The sequence below is a fragment of the Stenella coeruleoalba genome (assembly GCF_951394435.1).
Source record: "Stenella coeruleoalba genome assembly, chromosome: 4".
In the NCBI taxonomy this organism is placed as follows: Eukaryota; Metazoa; Chordata; class Mammalia; order Artiodactyla; family Delphinidae; genus Stenella; species Stenella coeruleoalba.
In genome coordinates, this window is record NC_137149.1 from 143,808,295 (window position 1) to 143,831,447 (window position 23,153).

The 23,153-nt window shown below is 38.5% G+C and overlaps 1 protein-coding gene across 12 annotated transcripts in view; it reads left to right on the forward strand.

Annotated features, from left to right (window-relative positions):
- The window catches only part of MARCHF1 (membrane associated ring-CH-type finger 1), a gene marked incomplete at its 3' end in the record, with an annotated part of 840,798 nt that overhangs the window by 226,015 nt on the left and 591,630 nt on the right, over window positions 1-23,153 (forward strand). Inside the window, exon 1 of one of the 12 annotated variants that reach the window (XM_079920616.1) lies at window positions 6,691-6,711. The exons of the other annotated variants lie outside the window; for them this stretch is intronic. Of the gene's footprint in view, window positions 1-6,690; window positions 6,712-23,153 lie in introns of those variants that run through there. 12 annotated transcript variants of the gene reach the window in all.

Genomic DNA, 23,153 nt, shown 5'->3' on the forward strand with positions numbered 1-23,153 from the left:
TTCTCTTTCATTGATAGGTTCATTTGTACGATAATTTAGGTTCCACATATAAGTGATAGCATATGGTATTTGTCTTTCTCTGTCTGACTTAATTCATTTACTATGATAATCTCTAGGTCCATCCATGTTGCTGCCAATGGCATTATTTCATTCTTTTTATGGCTGAGTAATATTCTGTTGTGAATATATACCACATCTTCTTTATCCATTCATCTGTTGATGGGCATTTAGGTTGCTTCCATGTCTTGGCTATTGTAAATAGTGCTGCTGTGAAAATTGGGGTGCATGTATCTTTTTGAATTAGAGTTTTGTCTGGATATATGCCCAGGAGTGGGATTGTAGTATCATATGGCAGGCGGATACCATATTTTAACAAAACTTACACCTCAAAATATTTTACTGTTACCAAGCGCTATATAATTTTCATGGTCAATGTGACTTTGAATTATAATTTAAAAATTATTAGATGTGGAATGGGTTCAAGATAGCAGAGTAGAAGGAAGTGCACTCGCTCCCTCTGGCAAGAGCAGCAGAATCACAACTAACTGCTGAATAATTATCGGCAGGAAGACACTTGCACTCACCAGAAAATATACACCACATCCAAAGACAAAGGAGAAGCCACAGTGACATGGTAGGAGGGACACAATCACAACAAAATCAAATCCCATAACTGTTGGGTGGGTGACCCACAAACTGGAGAACAATTACACTACACAAGTCCACCCACTGGAGTGAAGGTTGTGAGCCACACATCAGGATTCCCAACCAGGGGGTCTGGCAACGGGAAGAGGAATACCCAGAGAACCAGACTTTGAAGGCTACTGGGATTTCATTGCAGGATTTTGACAGAACTGGGGGAAACAGAGACTCCGCTCTTGGAGGGCACACACAAAGTAGTGTGCGCATTGGGACCCAGGGGAAGGAGCAGTGACCCCACAGGAGACTGAACCAGACCTACCTGCTAGTGTTGGAGGGTCTCCTGCAGAGGCAGGGGGTGGCTGTGGCTCACCATGAGGACAAGAACACTGGCAGCAGAAGTTCTGGGAAGTACTCCTTGGTGTGAGCCCTCCTGGAGTCCACCACTAGCCCCACCAAAGAGCCCAGGTAGACTCCAGTGTTGGGTTGCCTCAGGCCAAACAATCAACAAGGAGGGAACCAGTCCCACCCATCAGTAGACAAGTGGATTAAAGTTTTCCTGAGCTCTGCCCACCAGAGCAACAGCCAGCTCTACCCAACACCAGTCCCTCCCATCAGGAAGCTTGCACAAGCCTCTTAGATAGCCTCATCCACCAGAGGCCAGACAGCAGAAGCAAGAACTACAATCCTGCAGCCAGTGGAATGAAAACCACATTCACAGAAAGATAGACAAAATGAAAAGATAGAGGACTATGTAGCAGTTGAAGGAACAAGATAAAACCCCAGAAAAACAACTACATGAAGTGGAGATAGGTGACCTTCCAAAAAAAGAATTCAGAACAATGATAGTGAAGATGATCCAGGACCTTGGAAAAAGAATGGAGGCAAGATCAAGAAGATGCAAGAAACGTTTAACAAAGATCTAGAAGAATTAAAGAACAAACAAACAGAGATGAACAATACAATAAATGAAGTGAAAAGTACACTAGAAGAAATCAATAGCAGAATTACTGAGGCAGAAGAACAGATAAGTGACATGGAAGACAGAATGGTGGAAATGGAAATCACTGCCATGGAACAGAATAAAGAAAAAAGAGTGAAAAAAAAGCGAACACAGCCTAAGAGACCTCTGGGGCAACATTAAATGCACCAACATTCACATTATAGGGGTCCTAGAAGGAGAAGAGAGAGAGAAAGAACCCCCAAAAATATTTGAAGAGATTATAGTTGAAAACTTCCCTAACATGGGAAAGGAAATAGCCACCCAAGTCCAGGAAGCACAGAGAGACCCAGGAAGGATAAACCCAAGGAGAAACATGCCAAGACACATAGTAATCAAATTGACAAAAATTAAAAATTATTAAAAGCCCAAGTGAAAAATGACAAATAACATACAAGGGAACTCCCATAAAGTTAACAGCTGATTTCTCAGCAGAAACTCTACAAGCCAGAAGGGAGTGGCACTGTATATTTAAAATGATGAAAGAAAAGAACCTACAACCAAGATTGCTCTACCCGGCAAGGATTTCATTCAGATTCAACAGAGAAATCAAAAGCTTTACAGACAAGCAAAAGCTAAGAGAATTCAGCACCACCAAACCAGCTCTACAACAAATGCTAAAAGAATTTCTCTAAGTGGGAAACACAAGAGAAGAAAAGCACCGACAAAAACAAACCCAAAACAATTAAGAAAATGGTCATAGGAACATACATATTGATAATTACTTTAAATGTGAATGGATTAAATGCTCCAACCAAAAGACACAGGCTCTCTGAATGGATACCCAAACAAGACCTGTATATATGCTGTCTACGAGAGACCCACTTCAGACCTAGGGACAGATACAGACTGAAAGTGAGGGGGTGGAAAAAGATATTCCATGCAAATGGAAATCAAAAGAAAGCTGGAGTAGCAATGCTCATATCAGATAAAATAGACCTTAAAATAAAGAATGTTACAAGAGACAAGGAAGGACACTACATAATCAAGGGATTAATCCAAGAAGAAGATATAACAATTATAAATATATATGCACCCAATATAGGAGTATCTCAGTACATAAGGCAACTGCTAACAGCTATAGAAGAGGAAATCAACAGTAACACAATAATAGTGGGGACGTTAGCACCACCTTACACCAATGAACAGATCATCCAGACAGAAAATTAATAAGCAAACACAAGCTTTAGATGACACAATAGATGAGATAGATTTAATTGATATTTATTGGACATTCCATCTGAAAACAGCAGATTACACTTTCTTTTCAAGTGCACATGGAACGTTCTCCAGGATAGATAACATCTTGGGTCACAAATCAAGCCTGAGTAAATTTAAGAAAATTGAAATCATATCAAGCATCTTTTCAGAACACAACACTATGAGATTAGAAATAACTTATCAGGCGAAAAAACATAGAAAGCACTAACACATGTAGGCTAAACAATACGTTACTAAATAACAAAGAGATCATTGAGGAAATCAAAGAGGAAATCAAAAAATACCTAGAGACAAATGAAAACGAAAACACGACAGTCCAAAACCTATGGGTTGCAGCAACAACAGTTCTAAGAGGAAAGTTTATAGCAATAAAATCCTACCTCAACAAACAAGAAAAATCTTAAATAAACAATCTAACCTTACACCTAAAGGACCTGGAGAAAGAAGAATTAGAAAATATAAACAGACCAATCACAAGTAATGAAATTGAAACTGTGATTAAAAATCTTCCAACAAACAGAAGTCCAGGACCAGATGGCTTCACAGGTGAATTCTATCAATCATTTGGAGAAAAGCTAACACCCATCCTTCTCAAACTCTTCCAAAAATTGCAGAGGAAGGAACACTCCCAAACTGATTCTACGAGGTCACCATCACCCTGATACCAAAACCAGACAAGGATACTACAAAAAAAGAAAATTACAGACCAATATCACTGATGAATATAGATGCAAAAATCCTCAACAAAATACTAGCAAACAGAATCCAACAACACATTAAAAGGATATACACTATGATCAAGTGGGATTTATCTCAGGGATGCAAGGATTCTTCACTATTCGCAAATCAATCAATGTGATACTCCATATTAAAAAATTGAAGAATAAAAACAATATGATCATCTCAATAAATGCAGGAAAAGCTTTGGACAAAATTCAACACCCTTTTATGATAAAAACTCTCCAGAAAGTGGGCCTACAGGGAACCTACCTCAACATAATAAAGGCCATATATGACAAACCCACAGCAAACATCATTCTCAATGGTGAAAAACTGAAAGCATTTACTCTAAGATCAGGAATAAGACAAGGATGTCCAGTCTCACCACTATTATTCAACATAGATTTGGAAGTTCTAGCCACGGCAATCAGAGAAGAAAAAGAAATAAAAGGTATACAAAATTGGAAAAGAAGAAGTAAAACTGTCACTGTTTGCAGATGACATCATACTATACATAGAGAATCCTAAAGATGCCACCAGAAAAGTACTAGAGCTAATCAATGACTTTGGTAAAGTTGCAGGATACAAAATCAGTGTACAGAAATCTCTTGCATTCTTATACACTAACATTGAAAGATCAGAAAGAGAAATTAAAGAAACAATCACATTCACCATTGCAACAAAAAGAATAAAATACCTAGGGATAAACTTACCTAAGGAGGTAAAAGACCTGTACTCAGAAAACTGTTAGACACTGATGAAAGAAATCAAAGATGACACAAATAGATTGAGAGATATACCATGTTCTTGGATTGGAAGAATCAATATTGTGAAAATGACTCTACTACCCAAAGCAATCTACAGATTCAATGCAATCCCCATCAAATTACCAATGGCATTTTTTACAGAACTGGAACAAAAAATCTTGAAATTTGTACGGAGACACAAAAGACCCCGAGCAGCCAAAGCATTCTTAAGTGAAAACAGAGCTGGAGGAATCAGACTCCCTGACTTCAGACTATACTACAAAGCTATAGTAAGACAACATGGTACTGGCACAAAAACAGAAATATAGATCAATGGAACACGATAGAAAGCCCAGAGATAAACCCATGTCCTATAGTCAACTAATCTATGACAAAAGAGGCAAGGATATACAATGGAGAAAAGACAGTCTCTTCAATAAGTGTTGCTGGGAAAACTGGACAGCTACATGTAAAAGAATGAAATTAGAACACTCCCTAACACCTTACACAAAAATAAACTCAAAATGGATTAGAGACCTAAATGTGAGGCCAGACACTATAAAACTCTTAGAGGAAAACATAGGAAGGACACTCTTTGACATAAATCACAGCAAGATCTTTTTTGACCCACCTCCTAGAGTAATGGAAATAAAAACAAAAATTAAAAAAACGGGACCTAAGGAAATTTAAAAGCTTTTGCACAGCAGAGGAAACTATAAACAAGATGAAAAAGACAATTCTCAGAATGGGAGAAAATATTTGCAAATGAATCAATGGACAAAGGATTAATCTCCAAAATTAATCCTCATGGAGCTCAATATTAAAAAAACAACCCAATCCAAAAATGGGCAGAAGGCCTAAATGGACATTTCTCCAAGGAAGACACACAGATGGCCAAGAAGCACGTGAAAAGCTGCTCAACGTCACTAATTATTAGAGAAATGCAACTCAAAACTACAATGAGGTATCACCTGACACTTGATAGAATGGGCATCATCAGAAAATCTACAAGCAACAAGTGCTGGAGAGGGTGTGGAGAAAAGGGAACCCTCTTGCACTGTTGGTGGGGAATGTAAATTGATACAGCCACTATGGAGAACAGTATGGAGGTTTCTTAAAAAACTAAAAATAGAATTACCATATGACCCATAAAACCCACTACTGGGCATATCCCCTGAGAAAACCATAATTTAAAAAGACACATATACCGCAATGTTCATTACAGCACTATTTACAATAGCCAGGTCATGGAAACAACCTAAATGCCCATCGACAGATGAATGGATAAAGAAGATATTGTACATATATACAATGGCATATTACTGAGCCATAAAAAGGAATGAAATTGGGTCATTTGTAGAGACGTTGATGGACCTAGAGACTGTCATCCAGAGTGAAGTACGTCAGAAAGAGAAAAACAAATATCGTATATTAACACATATATGTGGAATCTAGAAAAATGGTAAAGATGAACGGGTTTGTAAGGCAGCAATAGAGACGCATATGTAGGGAACAAACGTATGGACACCAAGGGGGGAAAGCGGAGGGGGTCAGGATGAATTGGGAGATTGGTATTGACCTATACATACTAATATGTATAAAATAAATTATAAGAACCTGCTGTATAAAATTAATAAATAAAATTTTTTTAAAAATTAAATTATTAGATGTACATTAAATTTGACTGCTGGAATACTAGTAGATTGCAATCTTATGTAACTGATGTCTTGAAAGGTTTGTTGTGCTAATCTTCAGTTTTAGGCAAGGGTATTTTACAAACTTATGTAAAAAATTAAATGACACAAAATTCGGTATCTTCAAATTTAGCACACACTGAATTTATCTAATAAATCTGTATTTATTATATCTAATGAAATTCTTACGAGAGCAGAATCCATAATTCAATATAAATTCCTAACTTTCAAAATGTATAAGTAATGTGCCTAATCATGACATTTTTGACAACTAAAGTTTGGAAAAATTGTACTTGTCTTTGAGTTCATTGCAGTCACTACTGAAGGATACTACCATTATCAGCATCCTGTGATCTAAATCAAGAAACAGTTATTCAGCACATAACGATATACAAATACTAGTCACTGTTGGTGATTCAGTGGTGAAGGAAGCAAAACACTCAACATTAAGAGTTTTAACATCTAGTATGGAGTTATAGTTTGCAAGTCTGTCCTTGCTGTAAACAATCAGCCAGTGTTCAAATTCTCCTCCCTCTGGAAATTACTGGAATATTTTTAGGTTGAGCAAAACTTTCTTCTCAATACCGTCCCCATCTTGCTTTGTCTTTTTATAGGTTAGAGGCCATCTAATTGTTTTTATGCAAAATTTTCTTTTGAGAAGAAAAATGTCTCCTAGAGATTTTACCAGATGGTGAGTAATTAACTGCAAATGAGAAGGCATACTAACAGTATTTTATAGGTCATAATAGCCTATAAGAATGAATGTGCAAAGTTTCCTCATTAAAGTGCCCTTTACAGTGCGTGTGTGTGTGTGTGTGTGTGTGTGTGTATGTTTTAATTCCAGGCAATTAATCTTTATAGTTGACTTTTATGTTACTTCCTAACATGAATTAGGAAAATTGCATTTTTCAATGGTTTCTGTGCCACTTTGTGGACTTTAAAGCTATTCAATATTATTATACTCATGTATTATCTTAGAATTCATACGACCTGCTACTTTTCCCCTTTATTTTTTCAAGTATTACAGATTTTGCCATGAAGACATGGCTATGAGAAATTGATGAGTAAAGAAATTACATTACAAGGCTGTTGGCAAGTGGTGCTTGTTAATTCTTAATAATTTTAGGTTAGAGATAATGCGAGTTTACTATATGCAGGACCCTATGCTAAGTGATTTTCTTAAAAACTATTTTTATTGAACTCTAGAAAGAAGAACCCATGGCTTCCTCCTTATCTATCACCTGCTGCTTCTGCTTCCTGGGTTTACCTACCTGGTAATTCAGTGGTTGAGAAACCACGTAAGGACCCAGAAGACTCTTGGGGCGGTGCTGGGAGACGAACAGGTCTCTTCCTGAACACACCACCATCCCAGGGACGGCTGGTGCTGTGTGCTTTTCTCCTCTGAAAACTGAGGCCTGGAATTTGTTCTGTAGATAACATCGCCTCACCTTTTAAAAAAAGCCAGCAAGCAAGTATGAGGCAAAATTCTTCAATTCACAGGAGAAACAGTGCTCCATGTCTTTGTAATTCTCATTATCTCTAGGCCTACAGAATGATTATATTCTTCTTTTTTTTTTTTGCGGTACGCGGGCCTCTCACTTCTGTGGCCTCTCCCGTCGCGGAGCACAGGCTCCGGACACGCAGGCTCAGCGGCCATGGCTCACGGGCCCAGCCGCTCCGCGGCATGTGGGATCTTCCCAGACCGGGGCACAAACCCGTGTCCCCTGCATCGGCAGGCGGACTCTCAACCACTGCGCCACCAGGGAAGCCCTGATTATATTCTTCTTACCGCACTTTTATTTTTTCTCCTTGAGTTACATTTCATTCTTTTAACTTCTGTAGTTAAATAGATCACTGTTTTTGAAATAAGTCAAAATTTTATCATTATCTGACATAAATCTTCATTGTAAAAGAGAAAACACCAACTCCTCAGATATGGTATAGGGTTAAAAATTGTAGTGATGTATAGATTTTTATATACAGAATAGCATCATCGACAATCTGTGATTTATTCTGGGAGCGTACATCAATTACTGCTTGAGCTCCTTAAGTCTGATGGGAAGTTCTTAAATAATTACAGTTGTTTCTCTGTCATCTCATTAGTTCCAATTGTTAAATTAAAGTGGGTGAGGAAACCTCACTCCCACTATCTCCATCTTGAACCCTTTCCTGCCACCAGGTTGGCTTACCCATCTTCCTTTAGAAAACCCAGATCTCTCCTGGACCCATAACTTTGTTCCTGGCCCTCCTCCCCCCCTCCTCCCTCCATCTGTCCTGCATTTCAGCCTCTCTGTTAGTGTTATCTCTTTTCCAGAAGCTTTCCTATCTACTCTGGCTGCATCAGCCGGGTCTAGGCATCTCCAAGCTAAAGTTACTTTGTGTAAAGACTTTATCCCTTTGCTAAGGAAGACCCTCCACAAGAGTTACAAGCAAGATATGATGCAGCTTTATTGTAGAGGAGTATTTGAGTGTAGAGGCAGGTATTATATTTGAATTATGAGTGTAATTGGGTTCAAGGATGTATTTTCAGAAAACTGAGGGGTTATTTGTGAAACTGTCACTGCACATCAATGCCCTGTTTTATATCCACAAGAAAAAGTGTTCTGTGACATCTCTCTAGGGCAGAGTGTTACAACTGAAGGACTCTGGTGATGGAATTACTGTCCCTCCCTGACCAGTCAGTGTGGGTGCAATGCTTATTTGTGGTCTGAGGGGGCCAGGACTACACTTATGGCCAGGCTCTCTCTCCCACTCTCTCTCTTCTCTCCGTCTCTCTCTCTTATACACAAACATACACACAAATCTGCATGCATCTCAGCATGGTATTCTATCTGAAATTGTGAAAATTGCAGCCCTTAATTTCCCCTGGGTTTGGGATCATCCATTTTCCACTTTAAGAAATACAGTACTTCCTAGGTGTCAACATTAAAACTTGCTTTCATTTAACTCACATCTGGTGAGTGTGCGTTCTTCATTAAAAGACCCACCTTATTAGAGGGAGAAGAACCTGTTCTTAGTTCAACCTTAACACTAGAAAATGTGTCTGTATTGAGTCTGAAACACTGGACATTTGCTTCTTTCCACATTCATCTCCTTTGGTGGTTACAAGCCATGCAATTCTTGGTGCATGGCAGTTGCACGGTACTGGAGGTCAGAAACCTTGGGTTTTGTATTCAGTTCTGCCCCTTCCTAATGGTGTGATTTCAGCAAATAACTGTACATCTCTGTCTTGATTTGACTGCCTGTAAAACGATCTCTCTTTTGACCACAGGGAAGTTACTTGCGTGAAATAATGCATATGAAATGATTCATACATTCAGTCATTTTATCAGGATTTATGAGCAGCTTCTATGTGCACGCAGGTCCTATTCCAGATGCTGGTGAATGAGGATGGATCACGACAAAGCCCCTAATTCCCATTAGCTTCATTGCAGTACACTTGACACTTAAGTACTGTACAAAGGTAAACATTAGAAAAGGCTGTCTAACTTTAGTGTATATTATTTATGTGACTATTTATGCTGTCCATTTAATTAAATTCTTAGCTGCATGGGGATAAGAAACATGCCTTAATTCTGTTATATCCTCTGCAATATATATATATATATATACCAAAGTACTCACACATATGTCAAATTCAATTATAGCCAATTTTTATAAAGAGAAACTCTCCTCCAAATTAGAAACAATTAGTTAGCTATTAATGCCTTTAAACAGGGCTGACTCTTTCTTGCTCCTTAATTATTTGTCAGATTAGTTTTCTTGGTCAGTATTTTCTAAGAAGATTGTGTGGGTAGTTGGCACAGCTATGCAACTATTTACTAACTGTTAAATATTAGTGTATCTATTTTTAAAGAACTGGTTTAGAATAAGATACTTTCAGTTTGACCTTTAAGCTGTGGGGAAAAACTTCAGGCCTCATAAGCTTCATAGAAACTCTTCACTGACATCTCTACCACCTTGAGAGTGACCGCCTGGAGAAGTAATCTCAACAGATCCAACAATAAGGTTGAGTTTGCTCTGCCCGCTTTTCGAATGTCTCACCACTGCTTACTTCATACCTGTGGCTGCGATCTTTCTCAAGTCTTTCTGTCGGCTGAACAACATCATAGCTGTATTTCTAATGCCTTACCCAGTGTATAGTGCTGAATCAGTCATTCCAGAGAGAAAGGAAGGAGGGAAGTTAGGAAGGAAGCAATATTCCTAGAAACACTCACTTTTTAGCTCTGCATTTTTCTTCCCTTCAATTTGCTTCTTTACTTCTGTAACACTCTTACTGGTGTAATTGGCCTCCCAGCCGCTGAGAGGCTCCGGAGAAGGGAATCAGTGCGATGCAGGCGCTGATGCCATCTTTTCAGCTGTCTTCCTTTATCGTTCCTCTGCATCTCTTGCTACTGGTTTGTCACACATTGTGAGACCCAAGATTGCACCTTTGGAGCTCAGCATGTGCTGAGCCATAGTGAAAAATACTTACCATCTTTGAACTTTCTTATTTTAATGCAAAAAGTAATACCGATCAATTTCCAATTTTAGAAGATTGGTGGACTCTGTCATGTTAGATAATTTCTGCAGAGTAATCGCTTATGATATTGCTTATCTGTGGAATCTAAAAAATGATACAAATGAACTCATTTACAAAACAGAAAGAGACTCACAGACATAGAAAACAAACTTATGGTTACCAAAGGGGAGGGGGGGAGGGATAAAGTAGGAGGTTGGAATTAACATATACTCACAGCTATATGTAAAATAGATAACCAGCAAGGACCTATTGTATAGCACAGGGAACTATATGCAATATCTTGTAATAACCTGTAATGGAAAAGAATCTGAAAAAGAATAGATACATGTATATGTATAACTGAACCCCTTTGCTCTGCACCTGAAACTAACACAACATTTTAAATCAACTACACTTCAATAAAAAAAAATAAAAAACTCAAAAATAAAAAATAAAATCCCGCAAGAAATTTTCCCTAGACGTGGAATGACCCGTTATAAACTTGGGAAACATGTTTTAAGAATGAGAAAGGATGGAGATTGCATGTATCATTGTTACTTTAACCTAACAGTGTGTCTGATCTGCTGTTGTGAAAGTAATCTATATTGATGCCATTCAGTACAAATAGTCAACCTCATGCAGCTTTTGTTGGAAAGTAATGACTAGAAGAACCAGTCATAATAAGGTGCATTTTGGGCCAAGTAAAATTGGGTAGCCAGTGTTATGGCCAATTGTTAATTTTATTTGTTCTCATTTAAACTCAATCATATTTGACATTAGATTTCCTTAGAATAGGCATCACGAAAAAATTACTCTTCAGGTTAAAAGATTTATTTGTTCTGGAACTTTATAAAAATTACTCCAAGAAGTCTAAATGGAAAATGCAAAACCTAAATATTTGGAAATAAATAGCTGGTTTCTTTTTTACTCATAACTTGAACATTGTACTTTGTCAGTTGTCACTCCATTAGATTTCAATTTTGAGAATTCTGTGAAATAACTATTATAGCGGTATTTTAAAAAATTGCTTTTTATATAGTAATCTATCAAAAACACAACAATAGTAGAACTTTAAGATTGTGTGGGTAGTTGGCACAGCTATACAACTATTTACTGTTAAATATTAGTGTATCTATTTTTAAAGAATATATATATACAAAACACCTTAATTTTGTCCCTTAATTTTCTTTAAAAAGAAATTCTTGCATGGGAATGGAGATAGTGTATTGTGCATCCTGAGTATGTGATGAAGAGGGAGGGAAAATATAACTTTTTTTTACAATGTGTAACTTTTACAATGTGTAACTTGCAAAGCTCTTTCTTCTATGATCTAATATTGTTTCTGGATATAAATTACAGACTTGGAGGCGGCAAATTGACTTTTAACTCAAATATTGGTTTGTGTGTGCTACTGGAGATTTATTATTATTATTCTAAAAATAATTTGTCATTGCCTAGTCTGTATATGGGAAGACATTGATAAAGAATTAACTTAGTAAACTCAATGAGCTTACAATATTCTGAGAAGCAGTGGGCAAGGCTTGAATGTTTTATAGTAATCTCTTATGAGAGAAAAAAAATTAACTTAGGTCTCTGATGCTCAGAAAATATTACTGAGCATCATTCTAACTTAACAAACTTTTAAGTGATTACTAGAAATGATGTATTGTGTTTGCTGCCCGTAAAGTGATTACAGACTGGTAAACAATAATTCGATTTCCTTATAGGTTTTGAGGAACTAATTTACTTGTACTCTCCCTTCTAGTCACTAGGGAGAAGAATAAGGCCACGCAGATGGTAAATTGTAATTCCTGCTCCAACAGACAAGAGAGAATGGGGGGTGATGGATGATCATGAGTTAGACCAGAACTGAGCATCTGAGTGTGGGGGAAGGAAGCGATTAGTATAAAGGTTCCACGTTGGAACACAGGGCTCACGTTTGGCATCTTAATTCTACCCCATGGCTGTGATGTGGAGACCATGGACCAGGCCTTATGGGTGGAGGCAATGGTAAACTCTGCTGAATAGAGTGGAATATTCCCCAGCCAAAACAGAATGTCGTTCTTACAGAGCCATTGAAAAACTAGAGAAACACTGGGTTTGCTGTAACAGCATTGTCTTCTTAAACTCAGATTTGCATATTGGTTGGGAAATCTCCAGAACAGCGAAGTTTAAAGAGTCGAATGCATTTTTATTTTTTATTTTTTCCGGTACGCGGGCCTCTCACCGCTGTGGCCTCTCCAGTCGCGGAGCACAGGCTCCGGACGCGCAGGCTCAGCGGCCATGGCTCACGGGCCCAGCCGCTCCGCGGCACGTGGGATCTTCCCGGACCGGGGCACGAACCCGTGTCCCCTGCATTGGCAGACGGACTCTCAACCACTGCGCCACCAGGGAAGCCCAGTCTAATGCATTTTTATTTTCTCAGCACTCATTCCCAATATCGTGAGGCTTATAAGTGACAGGAAGACTCAGTATACTGAGGAACTCGATAATGAGTTTTGTTTTCTAACTTCTTATTCTTTACAAAAGTGTACTTAAATTTCTGTTAGGCTTTGGATTCCAGTAATTTGCTTTCCTTAATAAGTTTTGGGAAAAAATAATGTACCCTTACTTTTTCCTTTTAATGGCGTAATAGTATAACTTTGACACATTTTTTTGTTTTTAACTATTATTTGATAAATTATCATTCCTAGAATCGCCTAATCACTTAATTCACTTAATATGACACATTATAAGCATGGTGATAATTTGTGGTCACTGGGCAGTACACTTTAAAGGCAGGTAGGTAGACATAAACACATATATATTAATTATATTATTACTCTATTGTGGATCTTAATGTTGCTTGATTATATAATCATTTTTCTAAGTCAAGAGTAAATTACAGTAATGGAAACACCCAAGATCATAAATAATCACTCTCTCTTTTCACCATTTAAGATGATTGGAATTTGTAAATTTTTCATTGTTCCCATTGGAAAGGAAATCTTCAAATAAATGGTGAAACAATTAATGTTTACTAGAAGGGCAAAAGTACTGTGAAGTGCAGATACATCATAAGACCTTTTTTCCTGGTAGGCTAGCTACACTTACCACTCAATTCATTGTAACATTTATTGAATCAAAGAATAAACATTTTAAAACACTGGTTGCATCAAAGGATACACATTTGTTTTTTTCCAGTTGGGGGCATATACTGGTAGCCAGCCATAATGAGTGATATAATTCTAGGTGAATTTCATCAGAGTTTTTTGATGTCTTTATTAAAGCACACGGAGCCGTCACAGTTACTCGTGAACATCGGTAGCCTGTGAGTGTGAATGAATTTTTCATGCCAGTCGGCACATCCTAATGGCTTCTCTTCTGTGTCTGGATCACATTTACTCTCACCTCCACAGGGATTTGCTCCACCAGTTTTGAATAAATTTCTTCCTGGCATTTACCTAAATTTTATGTATCCTTCAAAATTAATTTTAAGTGTAATCTCTTGTTCATCATGTTTAAACGCCTCTGCCCTGCTGTGCTCCTGAAGCACCACTGGGCCTGCTTCTCCCATCAGTCATAAGGTCACTGTGGTCAGTGATTGACTGGGCAACCCTAACAGACTGTACACTCTCTGAGGGCAGGAACTGTAGATAAACCAATATTCATTAAACACGTGCTAGGCATGGTCATGTCCGTTATCTGGTTACATTATCTCATTTAATCTTCACGGCAGCAGTGATTATGGAAGATAACGCTATCCCTGACCCAAATACAATAAACATTCGTTGAAATATTATTTATGACATGAATAATGTCCCTGGTGAGCCTGGAAGCATCAGTCTAAAAAAAAAGTTGTAAACTCCGTCACCCATTTAATAGGTGCCGCTGACATTTATAACAACTCTAAATGTATTTTCATTAAAGGCAGCTAATTCCTGTTAAGCTTCCTGAACTATAGCTTTGCAACATATGCTAAGGCTTTTTATGGCCAAAACAAAGTAGTTTAACTTTCTATGTTCTTAGAATGGCACACTGACATTTTCTTCAAAATGTGTTTACTGTTTCCATCAAAATACGAAAATTTAAATTTTCATGATAAGAGCTGGCTCATACTTAGAGGACCTAAAGTGCTATCTTTTCATTTTTCTTTTTCCTTTTGTTTGGTTTTCCTAGACACCTGGCTTTCTGGGAAGATAGCTAAGAGTTCTGGCTTTCAAAATACTCCTGAGTCCAATTAAGCAGTGCCAAAAACACAGGGAGCAGTAAGGGTAAGAAAAACTGGCCAGGAAATGGCATGTGAGGTGCCCTTGCTAAATGAAGGGTAAATGTGTATTTGTGAGATGATAGATTTTTAATTCTCCAAGTGGTTTCAAATTACTTGGCTGTGCTGTCTGCCTGAAAATGATGTATAGGTTACTAAGTGAGCGAGTCATTCTCATAGGTAAAGATGGTAAATGGGGAAAACTGGGCAACTGACGCCAGGTACCCATGGGACAGAAATGCAACCAGTGTCCAACAGCCCTGGGTTCTCATGGTCTTGTCCAATTTCTATTGTTTCAATAAATACCCTCTTTTATATATGCTGAAAACTCTTTGCTTTTATACCTATTTGACATTACATACATTTAAAAAAATTACATTTCTTTTTGGGGGTTTATAAATTGTCATTATCCCAACAGAATACATTTTAAAATTAAGGACAGGTGTAGAGACTAGTATTTTCTTTGTAATACATGTCTTTTGAAAACACTCAGCATTTTGATATACGATTTTTTGGATAACTTGATGATATAAGTGAGGAAATAATGAAAAGCCTTTAACTAGCTTCACACTTCATTTGGACTTTGATGGAGTTTTCTTACACTGAACAAGCTCACCCAACATGCCTATGTATGTATCATCTTGTGCATGAAATAAAGGCACCAGAGGAAAAGGCATAAAAGACAAAGGAGCACTTCAAAGGCAGGGATCCTGATTAGGCTGATGGAATTCTATCCCCAGGTTGATTTTTGATAGGCATAAAATTCTTTGAAATTCTTATCCCAGATTCCAGTGAGAGTGGGTCTTGTTAAGAGTTGGGCATATCAGGCTCTGTTCCTTGCATGAATTAACTTTTAAAAATTCTTTGCACATGAATTGCTGCATTATTTGCTGTGTGTATTCAGACTCTGTACTCTGCTCTGTGAGTCAAGCAAACGGGAAAGGGAAGGAGCAACTGGATGGTGTTTCACTCCTGTGCTGCTTTGTTCACCAGGGTCTGCGATCAGACTGGTGACATGGCAGCCACGTGATGCACTGGAGTAGTAAAGACAGGAGAGAGAGGGAGTTGAGAAGGAGGGGCGTTCCAGCTCAGCTGATGGTCTCAAAGAAAGAAGCAAGACATAGGGTTTGGGGTCACCAGGAAAAACAGAACTCAAGTCACCGCACATCCCCTCCGTGTCTACCCCAGTGTTGATCCAAAATGCAGGACCTTTCAGCTCATGCACACTTCGTGTTTTTGTTCTACAAAAGGTTCTTTAATACGTAATCCTCATTCACCGGGCACAATCTGCATAATGTAGTGAAAATAAAAGCTAGCGGTGTCTTAGGTCTGCTGCCATTACAAAATACCATTGACCGAGTGGCTTAAACAATAGAAATTTATTTTCTCATAGTTTTGGGGGTGGGTGTCCAAGATCAGGGTCCCAGCATGATGACTTTCTGGTGAGATCCCTCCTCTTGGCTTGCAGACTGTCCTTTTCCCCCATATCCTCCCGTGGCAGGAGGTGGAGGGGATGGGACACTGGGGGCACAGAGAGAGAGGTGGAGACAGACAGCTCTCCCGTGTCTCTTCTTATAAGGGTGCTAACCCTATCAGATCACGACTCCACCCTTATGATCTCCTTTAACCTTAATCAGCTCACAAAGACCCTGTCTCCAAATGCACTCACAATGGGTGTTGGGGCTTCAGTATATGACTTTTGGGCCATAACAATAGATATATAAAAAGGGCGGGGTAAATTAGGAGGTTGGGATTAACATATATGCACTGCTATATATAAAAAAGATAACTGACAAGGAACTATACTATACAGCACATGGAACTATACTCAATATTTTGTCATAACCTATAAGGGAAAAGGATCTGAAAAAGTATATGTGTGTGTGTGTGTGTGTGTGTGTGTGTGTGTGTGTGCATGTATGTGTATATAACTGAATTGCTGTGCTGTACCCCTGAAACTAACACGATATTGTAAATCAACAATTGTCTCTGGCCCAGAGCCTTTATCAGAAGGATTGCCAGAACCACTGCTCAAAGATTCTGTCTCCCTATTCACAGAATCCAGAATTCTGTCTCCCTAATCACAGAACCACTGCTAAAGATTCTGTCTCCCTATTCACAGAATCCTTGAGTCTTCCAACATGTGCTCTTTGCATTTCAAGTCATCGGATCCCCTTCTCTTGGTTGTTTCCTGTTCTTTCTACATTTTACTGATATTGGTGACTCCAATCCTGGCCACAGCCAGGCTTCTTTCTCTTATGATGGTATGATTCTTGTTCTATCAATGGATGCTTTCTTCTAATTGTTGAATGAGTCAAGGAGGGAGGAAGGAAATTGGGGAGGGTCTTACTTCCCCCATTGCTATTTTCTTATTAGAGTAAGAGAAATAAATTTTATTCACAGAATAATGCTACTCATCCTTACATGTACTACTGCATTTTATCTTTACAAAAGCACTATATGATAGAGTTATCTGTAAATGAGACTAATGACTTCTTCTGGATCAGTTAGAAACTAGTGGAGCCATGATTCAAACCCATGTTCATATTCATTCAAAGGCTTGATTATCCTGTCAATCCACAGAGGTTTCTCTACCACCAAATTAAAGAGTTATTGAACCATTATTTTCTTACAAGACCACAGTGCTACACACTTGAAGCCACAAACTATTTGTGTATATGATTTAGTGTACAACGCATTTCAGTCGCTAAATTGCTGTGAACATTGAGCATTTCTTCTTCGTATACATAACCTTTTTATATCATCTCTGAATGTGGACAGAGTTTATCAGGCGTTCCTCTACTCACTGGCTCTGAATGTTTATTTATTCATAATCTCAGCATATTTCATATTGTGCATAAAATTCTCCTGTTATCTTTTTATCATATGCAGTATCTGAATTATGTCATTTTTATCACTCCTGATATTGGTAATTTGTATCTTCTCTCTATTTTTCCTGATCAGTCCAGGTAGAGGTTTTACCTATATTATTAATATTTTCAAAGTGCCAGCTTTTAGTTCACGGATTTTAAATTTTTTCACCTATTTTCTATTTCATCATTTTTCCTTTAATATTTATTATTTCCTCTCTTCTGCTTTCTTTGGGTTTAATTTGCAATTCATTTCCTCATTTCTTAAGAAAGAACTCAGGTCTTTGAGTTGAGATCTTATTTTTCCCTTTTTTTTTTAACATCTTTATTGGAGTATAATTGCTTTACAAGGGTGTGTTATTATCTGCTGTATAACAGAGTGAATCAGCTATACGTATACATATATCCCCCCATAACTCCTCCCTCCCACCCTCCCTATCCCACCCCTCTAGGTGGTCACAAAGCACCGAGCTGATCTCCCTGTGCTATGCGGCTGCTTCCCACTAGCTATCTGTTTTACATTTGGTAGTGTATATATGTCCATGCCACTCTCTCACTTCATCCCAGCTTATCCTTCCCCTTCCCCGTGTCCTCAAGTCCATTCTCTATGTCTGCGTCTTTATTCCTGTCCTGCCCCAAGGTTCTTCAGAGCCATGTTTTTTTTTAGATTTTTTTTTTTTTTTTTTTTTTTTGTGGTACGCGGGCCTCTCACTGTTGTGGCCTCTCTCATTGCGGAGCACAGGCTCCGGACACGCAGGCTCAGCGGCCATGGCGCACGGGCCCAGCCGCTCTGCGGCATGTGGGATCTTCCCAGACCGGGTCACGAACCCATGTCCCCTGCATCGGCAGGTGGACTCCTAACCACTGCGCCACCAGGGAAGCCTTAGATCTTTTTTAATATAGGCATTTAGTCCCGTAAATTTCCTCTAATAACTGCTTTAGCAGCATTCTCCCAAATTTTGATATATTTTTGTTTCATTTACTTTCAGATCAATATATGTTCTGATTTTCCTTTTGATTTCTCCTTTGCCCATGGGTTATTTAGAATGTATCAACATTACTTTGTTTCGTTTCCAAATGCTTATGACTTTTGTAGATATCTTTGTTCTATTGATTTTTAATTTAATTTCCTTAGAGTCTGAGAGCATACTTTGTATTATGGCAAATCTTTTATCTGAGACTTATTTTGTCACCCAGATGTGGTCTATCTTGGTAAATGTTCCATATTATCTTGAAAAAAATGTATATTTTGTTCTTATTTGGTGAAGTGTGCTATAAATGTCAACTGGGTCAAGTTGGTTCATAATACTGTTTAAGTGTTCTGTGTACTCACTAATTTTCTGATTACTTGCTCTATCATTTGTTGAAAGAAGGTATTGACATCTTCAGATGAGTCTTGATTTGTCTGTTTTTCCTTCCCATAATGTAAGTTTTTGCTCTATGAATTTTGAAACTTCAGTTTGTCCTGTCTTTTATATTTTTATTTTCTCTCCTTCTTGACTTCTCTTGGACTGATTTACTATCTTTTTCTCTCTGTTTCCCTCTACTAATCTGAAAGTGATACATAATAGAACTATTCTTTTAGCACTTGCTCTAAACCTTTAATTTACACACTTTAAAGTTAAACATCCATCAGGATCATAACCTTCCTTCCAAACACTGCAGGGAAATCTCAGTCACTTTATCTCCAATTACCTTGTGCCTTACTTGCATGCTATTTTGGTTTTGTATTTTAGTTTTATCTTGGTTTCTGATTACCTCAATATTATTATAATTTTATAAATCCGTTTTTATTTTCAAATATTACCACATAGCCATCAGTTTGTTTGGTTTTCATTTCTTCCTGTATCTAGGATCTTCTGTGTAGGGTAACTTTATTTTTGCTTCAAAACCATTCTTTGTGGGCTTCCCTGGTGGCGCAGTGGTTGAGAGTCTGCCTGCCATGCAGGGGACATGGGTTCGTGCCCCGGTCTGGGAAGATCCCACATGCCACAGAGTGGCTGGGCCCGTGAGCCATGGCCGCTGAGCCTGCGCGTCTGGAGCCTGTGCTCCACAACGGGAGAGGCCACAACAGTGAGAGGCCCGCATACCGCAAAACAAACAAACAAACAAACAAAAAACCATTTTTTGCAATTTTGATGAATTTGGTCTATGGCAAAATCTGTCAGTATTTTTCTAAAATTTTCTTAATTTATCTTCATTAATGAGTGATATTTTCATTGAGTATAGAATTCTAGGTTGACATTTATTTTATTGTAGTGCATAGAAAATAATATTCCACTGTTTTCTGGCTACCAGTGTTGCTCTGGAAAAGTTAGCTGCTTAAATCAGAGTCTTTTTTGTGTGTGTTCTGCTCTTCCCTTGTGATTTTGCTTAATGATGTTTTCTTTTTATTTTTCCTGCTTTGAATTTTCTGAGCTCTTGTATCTGATAATTAGGTCTTTCATTCAGTTTAGAAAATTCTTAGGCATTGTCTCTACATTTTGCCTGAGAACTCAGGTATATATTATTCTGGATATCTTTATTTATTTTTTTTTTGCGGTACGCGGGCCTCTCACTGCTGTGGCCTCTCCCGTTGCGGAGCACAGGCTCCGGACGCGCAGGCTCAGCGGCCGCGGCTCACGGGCCCAGCCGCTCCGCGGCACGTGGGATCTTCCTGGACCGGGGCATGAACCCGTGTCCCCTGCATCGGCAGGCGGACTCTCAGCCACTGTGCCACCAAGGAAGCCCCTGGATATCTTTTTTGACCTCTTATCGACTCATCTCTAAGAGGCTGACTTGTATGAACTGCAGTAATGACCTCCTTTGCCCTCTGGTTTCCAGTGATGTACAAAGAAGGTAAGGCACAGGCAGTGGATTAGAGAGAGGGAGGAAAGTGAATTTGGCCACTTACTACCATTGCTGCTCAGCCAGGCTGATGGACCATTTACTGAAAGCATGCTCCTGTCAGGCAGCCCTTTCCCTATGGCTGTCCTCTCTGGGTTCCATCACTGCTCCCTTACCTTTCCTCACTGGTCCTAAGGAGGTAGTGCCCCCCCACAGGTACTAACCTGGGGATATTAAAATGCAACATGCAGTTTCCTTAAACTATGGCCCCAGATTTATACATGGCCATTCTTAACCTCTCCCTAAACTGCCCAGTTGGACCGTACTGTTCCCAATTCAGACTCTGACTCACACCAATGTGCATGACTCTCTCAGTCTCCGGGCCACTTAACCTGCCTGTCATAACTGGTGTCTCTATATCTGTGTTACATTCTGAGTCATTCCTTCCAGTTCAAATCTTACTTCTTTAGTTCTACTGATTTTTGGACTAAATGATTATACTTTGAAATTCTAAAAGTTCTATTGGGTTCTTTATCAAATCTGTTTGGTAATTGATTTATATAGTCTGTGGTTTTCATTTATATTTTATCTTCCCGGTTTACGTCTTTGAACCTACAAAACATATTTCTTTTTTATGCTGCCGGATGGATCCTGTACTCGAAGTCGTCATGAGTCTGATTCTGTTGACAGTGTTTTCATTGCCTCTTTCATGCTTTGTTTCTTTTAGTGTTTTGTGCTTTTTTGAGTGTGAATTCATATTTCTTGGAATTTAATTTATGGACATTTTCTGAGTCCTGGGATAAAGACAGTTTCCTTTAAAAGATTGGTTTTTCTTCTGCCAGGTCCCTCAGTGAACTACATTATCAAGGATCGCTATAAATTAAAATTTATTCTTGGAATTTAGGTCATATGAGGGATGGTTCATGATTACTGCTAATTATTAGCAATAAGACAGGTGTATATAATTCACTTTTACATTATGTTTATAGCCATTGGTGTCCTAGATCTTTAGAGTGAAGTTTTTCTTTTAGATCCTCTACTGAGAGAGGCTCCAGGCTTTGTTTCTTAACCTTTAAGCTATAGAAGGCCATGAAAACATCAACTCAAGTTTATGAGGTCTAACAGTTACCTTCAAGATGAAAGCTATCATCAGTGCTTCATTTTAGTTCCCACTTTCACTGAGGTTTGGCCTGAGCAATATTACTATCATCATTATTCTTATATTATTATTAGTTTAAATCTTATGGTGAGATTTAAAAATATGCTTCCCTAGGTTTTATCCAACATTCATACTTTTTTTCAGTTGAATGGTTGCTTAGCATATCTTGTTAGCAAAAACGCTGAAAACAGCAGCCATTATTTTATTCTTATCCTTTTGTCATTTTGTGTCATTTGTAAGGAGCATAGAGTTGATTTTACTTATATGGAATCTGAGATTCTGTGTCTTTTAATTGCGTGGTCTGTCCTCTGTTATCTTGTTACATGCTCTCTGATCTTTACAGTTCTTTACGTGGGTTATTCTTTAAAAGTTTCATGGAGAAGGTAAGCCTTAAGCTGAATTGTGATGAAAGTGTACCTGTCAGTTGGGGTTTTGTAATGAGAAAAGAAGGAAAGAGCACTAGCCTTCAGTGGTTGAATTCATATGTTCAGTTTGGATCATGCTGTTTCCCTTATTTTAAAAGCAGCATGTAAAAAATCATATCTCATCCAAAGTTTTTTTTTTATATATAAATTTATTTATTTATTTATTTTTGGCTGTGTTGGGTCTTCGTTGCTGCGCGCAGGCTTTCTCTAGTTGCAGTGAGCGGGGGGCTACTCTTCGTTGCAGTGCACGGGCTTCTCATTGCAGTGGCTTCTCTTGTTGCGGAGCATGGGCTCTAGGCAGGCGAGCTTCAGTAGTTGTGGCACGTGGGCTCAGTAGTTGTGGCTTGCAGGCTCTAGAGCGCAGGCTCAGTAGTTGTGGCGCACGGACTTAGTTACTCCGCGGCATGTGGGATCTTCCCGGACCAGGGCTCGAACCCATGTCCCCTGCATTGGCAGGAGGATTCTTAACCACTGCGCCACCAGGGAAGCCCCAAAGTTTTTTTTTTTTGATGTTAGTTATCTCCCTAAGCAACAAGTTTTTCTGATAATGGATATTCTAAAGTTCTTTAAGTACAAAACATTTTCTAATTTTAATATTCACATCATAAATATAAAATCAGATTATCATAGTGAAATTGTAATATATTCCTATGAAATATGGAGTTTAAAAAGTAAGAAAGTCTTCAGAATTTATCTGTAATTTGGATGGCTGATTAGATTTATATTTTATACCACTTAACAATAATAATAAACATAATGGTAATGGCTCTCTTGAGCACAATATTACGAGGGATACTAGGGTTAGGTCCTGGCTCAGTAGGAAGGATGTCTTGAAGGAGAAGTCATGTTTTGCAGAAGCATTTTACAGGCCAAAACGCTGACAGCTGCATATTTAGCCACAGTGATTACGCTCTCTGTGCTCAGGGTACAGATGGAGAAAAGGTCCAGATCAGAGACAGGATCTGCTGGGGTCAGGCAGCGCTCAATGGCAGAGACACGGTTTAGCTCCTCTCTGAGTCCAAGTTCACTTCTCTCTCTAGTACACTGTATTTCCTGTTCGCTAACATTTTTCCATGTCTAATAATCTCCCCTAGAAATGTATCATA